Raw genomic sequence first — 6,218 nt, 5'->3', positions numbered from 1 at the left:
CATTCATGATAAACACTCTCAACAAAATGGGTACAGAGGGCAAGTAGCTCAACATAATGAAGGCCATATATGATAAACCCACAGCCAACAGCATACTTAACAGCGAGAAGCTGAAAGCCTTTCCTTTAAGATCAGGAACAAGACAAGGATGCCCACTCTCTCCACTTCTGTCCAACACGGTACTAGAGGTCCTCGCCACAGCCATCAGACAGAACCACAAAATAAAAGGCATCCAGACTTGCAAGGAAGAAGTTAAACTGTCCCTGTTTGCAGATGACATGATATTGTACATAAAAAAAACCCCAAAGAATCCACTCCAAAACTACTAGATTGAATATCTGAATTCAGCAAAGTTGCAGGATATAAAATTAATATGCAGAAATCTACAGCATGCCTGTACACTAACAAAGAACTAGTAGAGAGAGAAATCGGGAAAACAATTCCATTCCCAGTTGCATCAAAAAGGATAAAATACCTAGGAATAAACCTAACCAAGGAACTGAAAGACCTACACTCTGAAAACTACAAGACACTCATGAGAGAAACTAAAGAAAACACCAATAAATGGAAACACATCCGTGCTCACGGATAGGAAGAATTAATATTGTTAAAATGACCATCCTGCCTAAAGCAATCTACAGATTCAATGCAATCCTATCAAACTAGCAACAGCAGTCTTCAACGAACTAGAGAAAATTGTTCTAAAATACATATGGAACCACAAAAGACCCTGAATAGCCAAAGCAATCTGGAGAAGGAAGAATAAAGCTGGGGAGATTATGCTCCCCAACTTCAAGCTCTACTGAAAAGCCACAGTAATCCAGACACTTTGGTACTGGCACGAGAACAGACCCACAGACCAGTGGAGAAGGCAAATAGCGAATCTGTGGCATCTCACTACACTGCTGGACAGTGGCCGCACTGGGGCATGGGGGGGACTTGACAATATGGGTAAAGTAGTAAGCACGTTGTTTTTACCTTAATAAAAAAATTAAAAAACAGCAACATAGTGGTAAATGAGCCAAAGAAAAAAATCCATCTGGAAAAAACGAGTAAGTAGTGGTAGAGGTTTTTCTCCAAATTTCATTGAAACTGTGAGTTTTCTGTCTTGTGACCATTTCTTTGATATTCACATGTACGTGACAAATACTTCCTTAAGAAATTAGAGATGAACTTTCAATTTTTAAAAATACTCTGTTTGCCTCTCTTAGAAAGGAAGACCAATTCTGTAAAAGAGCCATGAATGAGAAACGAAATCTGACATCTAATGAAAGCGAACAGTCTTCCTCGGATTCTTTTTATTCTGGTTTCTACATTCGAACTTAGTGCAATTTTCAAATAATATTACAAAAAGTGTTGAGGTCACAGCAACCCACCTAGACCACCCCAACCACCACCACGAATTCACAGAATATACACACTACTAGTTTCATGAAATCCAGGAACCTACAGGCCATGCATTTCAGCTTTCTATGCGGCAACAACACAAAACCTTCCCATAAAGGCCTTAGAACCCTACGGACTCTATGGCCGAGCCTGACTTCTTACTGCTGATGACATTCAAGGAAAAGAAAAAACAACTTCCGCACACAGATCAAATAGGGTTTCCTTCTTTAATTAAAGCAACTACTGAGAGTTACAGAAGGAAAGAATTCTGAAGACTAATCAGTCTTCTGCTCCCAAACTCCTCACACACTGCACACAGCCTTATTATACATAATGCATCCTTCCATGATAAAATAAAATCAGCAACTGCATAGTAGTTCAAAGCCTCTGGATAACTTACGACTATGATGATAAACTACCCAGAAGAATTAGATGGAAAAATCTAGGTAAAGGAATGTAATTTAGTGAGGCCTCGGCTAAGAGAAAGTGTAAGAGGGAAAAGGATGAATCGTGATTCCCGTCTCAGTGTCATCTTCACAACAAAGGTCTCTGAAGACTTTATTTCGATAGGAATTTCATAGGGAAAAAGACAGTATACGAAAAAGCCTAAAAAATGTGTAACCCAAATTGACACAAATGATAATCAGAAGTCAAATATAGGGTATTGTTACTGAGTAACTGGATAAGAAGGGGGTTGGAGCTTTGAGAATGATGCATCAAATGGATCCCATGAACTGAGCAGTATTGTGAAAATAAAACAAATGAAAATACCTCACAAAAATCATACCTCACACCAAAGAAAAACCATGTCCTAGAACTTCTACTCAGATTAACTGTGGTAATTTTGTCCTATAAAACAATCACATCTTCAAAAGGAAAACATGGTGAGAAGTTTGATAATCTAACTCAATTAAAATATTATTGGAGAATTATCTTGCTTTCTTATATTTCTCAAAACTTAGAATACCAAAATGTAACAGTCAAATATACATGCAAAATGACCCTACAATTAAGATAATTGTTGGTACCAAGTGTTGTTTTTATGTTCTGCAATAAAACAGTCTCCCAGACATTTAATAGTATGTCACTTGGTAAATGAAAGTGTCCACAAAGTAACAGCAGTGAGAAGACCTAAAAACTATGCTAGTGAAGAGTCTGGCTGAAAGAAACAAAAATATGGATCATTTTGATCCAACACTAATTTTATTACAAGTTCCTACAGAGCTGAATAAAATGCTGACACCACCACACAAAAATTCATTGAGTTGGCAATAGGCAAAGCACGATGTCAGCCTCCAATACCACCACCCACATTACCACACAGCATGAACGTCCAATGCTTGAACTTCTTAGACTTTATGGCTAACATTACAGTAAAAACAAAAACCTTAGGCATGAGGCATCATTAGACATAGATGAGTTTAGTTTGGCATGGTTTGGCTCACATTAGTCTAGTACTTTAACAAATTCCAGAAAAAACATGAAAAAATGCAAGCTTAAACATTACAATTTCCTAAATGTGCTACATTCTGCACCAAACAGACCCATATAAATAAGTCTTAGTCAACTCCAACTAATATTCAAGTAAATAGCACCACTTACCCCTACCCCCTGCACACCCACAAAGTGCGGGCTGACGGGAGACACGGACACACACACACGCACACACCCATGTGGTCAGTCCTCACCTTCATGGCATACGGGCTGACAGGAGACACGGACACACACACACGCACACACCCATGTGGTCAGTCCTCACCTTCATGGCAGGGGTTTCTTCAAGCAATCGTCGAGCTCGTCTCTGGCTTTTTAACAGCGCGTCTCCGGTGCCCCTGCAGGGAATACAGTGTGTAGCCAAGAAAAGCATTTCTCTTAGACTCAGATCAAATGAAAAATTTCTTCATTTCTTTGAAAAAGGTACAATAAATCTGTCATCCTGTACTGTCCTCAACAAACTCAATTCCATCAACAAACTCAAGTTTTTGGCAAAAAGAAGCATTGTCCCAGCATTACATTAATGACTATTAACATTAACAGTTTGCCTTCTATTCCGTAATAGGATGGCCAAATGACATTTTTTAATTAACAGATTAATAACACTTTGTTTTAACATTATACAAATTTCATAAGCTATAATTAAAGGTGGAATTAAATTTTATTAAATGAAAACTTGTTCTCTGGAATTACTGGAATTTCTAAGTTAAAACTCTGATTATACTGGAGAGGAAGGCTGTCTCCTGAAATATTTATTAAGAAGGAACAAGAAGTTAATCAGGAATCAAACACATCTTAAAGCATAAAAACTATAAATAGCATATTTTTCCTCTAATACTAGAGAAACTAAAATTACAAAGTACATTTTCAAAAAAATTAGGTTGAACATGTTTTATAAGCACTTCCACAAGACACTGAGAATTTCAAATTAGTCACCAATTCAAGGAATAAAGTGATATAAAATCTTTGTAACTGATCCAAAGTATTAGTACATTTGTTAAACTATAGCAACATCTTAAAATAACTTCCAATAACATAAAACATATAAACAACCCCAAAAGGCTTTCATTCCAAAATGGCAGAAAGGAGAGTTTGGGAAAATATCAGAAGAATTCATCACATATTTTAAAGTAAATAAGGTCCAAACCATAGAATGGCATGCTGACACAGCACATTTTATCTCACTCACATCCTTTCCACACATAAAACAAAGTGCTGCCTGAGTTAAGATATTTAATTATTCCTCTAGGTCCCACCCTTCACTTTTGTAAATACTGAATAAAAACAACTTCCCACATTTTATTAGTCCCAGGACCATTAGTTTAAAGTGACTTACTTTTTGGACTCCAGTCTGCTCACACTCCTGACAAATTTTCAGATAAAAACTCGGATTCTCTTCACTTCTTTTCTCATCTTCACGACCTGTGAGGAATAAAGCCAAAATTAGGGAGGCTCTTAATTCAAGAGGAAACATACTTTGTTTTGAGTCTAATTATAGATCACCAATTGAACCAAATTTTTGTTTAACTACATTCAGTTTGATGAAATCAAACCTCTTCCATAATCAGCAAAGGAATAAATCAACATTCTAAAAACATGTCTGAGGATTTAAGAGAAATAAGTTGTGATTTTTAAAAAGGTCATAGCATTCCCTGTGGTTAGTATATTGACATCACCCATACATCCTTATTATTTTCAAGAATATAAGATTATATAGAATTTATCATGCACAAGATCAAAGAAATTTTTAATACATATCAGAGAATCAATAAACTACAGATAGCATTTGCTAAGCAGAAGGCAAATAAACCGGAAATTAGCAAAAAAAGGTAACTTTGTAGACAAAACTCTTTCCTCTTCAGATATGGGGACACTTAAACAATCATTTATTAATAACTCATGGATTAAGGAGGAACTCACAAGGGAAATCACAAAGTATCGAAACTAACTGGCATGAAAATACCATATATTTAAAAACTTGAAGGATATAGCTAAATTGGTACTTGGGGTTTAAATTGTAGCTTTAATGCATTTATTAAAAATAGCATTCTTAAACAAAAGAGTTTTGTTTCACCACAGGAAAAGAAAAACCACCCCAGCCTAAAGAAAGTAACAAGAAAGAAGCAATAAGCACAAAGGCAGATATTAATAAAACGAAACATGAAGAAACAGCAAAGAAAATCTAAATGAAAATCCAACTCATTCAAAAGTCAGTGAAACAACACTGATCATTAAAAGAGAGGAGGAAAGAGGCACAAAAAGGAGACAAGGGATGAAGATGGGCTATAAAGGACAGTGTGGTAGGGTTATTTTAGGACCGTGAGAGACCACTATATGCAAATTACACCAATCGCTTTGAAAACAGTAAAAATTGAAACATTTCTAGAAGAATACAATAAAATATGTTGAACTCAGCACACCTTCTACATTGTCACATTGCAAAGTAAGATTCAGAAATGAACATAACACAGAAAGGAAGGCTCATGGTTCCTGGCCTCCCATCCTCTCAGAAGGGACAGCACACAGTGGGGGCAGGGTTCAGTCCTGACACGTGGAACTTTTCTCTGTAAAAGTGCCCCTTGTTCTGGCAATACCTTGTGTGGAGCAAGAACTGTGTGGTGTGCGTACTTAAAGCAGAGAAGGCTTGGGCACCCGACTCTTGGGTCATACAAGAAGGCTGGACAGGAGTTGTGGGGAATGCACCTGGTCACTTTGGGGGATGTCTGACTGGCAGCCACTCTGTACCTCCCACCCCGGGGAACAGAGTCCCACCCCCAGGGGGACAGGGCTTCAGGCAGAGCCCCTCCTGGAGGAGGCAGAGCCACCGTGTGCAACACCTGCCTGTTTCCTAACTTGAGCTTCAAGGCAATCCTGTTTGTTTCCCCTCAGTTGCCAACCTTGATCCACAAAGAAACAGGAATTCAAATTAAAATGAAACACATTGACAATAATGAACTGGTTGGTAATCGAGATTCCTCCCTAAAAAGTTAGTATGATTGGATAGTTTTATGGTACATTTTACCATTCCTTCAAAAATATTTGTCTTAAATGACTGTTAAGAGACTGAAAAAAGAAGGAAGATCTCTACATTCATTTAAAAAAAATCTCTCACGTATCCTTTGTCCCCACCAGACCAGGGGAGCAGAAGAAAGGTAAAAGGGTGACCCATATGAAGGCAGATGCAATTACCTTAGACATTTGGCAAATCAAAGTTCACACTGTATTAAAAAATGACAATGCAGGTTTATTCCAGGGGTGTATATCTCAAAACCAGAAAGTGCATTATTGTAGTACACCATGTTACAAGAATAATGAAAAGAAAGCAAGGGAAAATATCT

This window comes from Manis javanica, chromosome 12 (assembly GCF_040802235.1).
Source record: "Manis javanica isolate MJ-LG chromosome 12, MJ_LKY, whole genome shotgun sequence".
In the NCBI taxonomy this organism is placed as follows: Eukaryota; Metazoa; Chordata; class Mammalia; order Pholidota; family Manidae; genus Manis; species Manis javanica.
The sequence above is the reverse complement of the archived record's forward strand: the minus strand, read 5'-3'. Positions refer to the sequence as shown.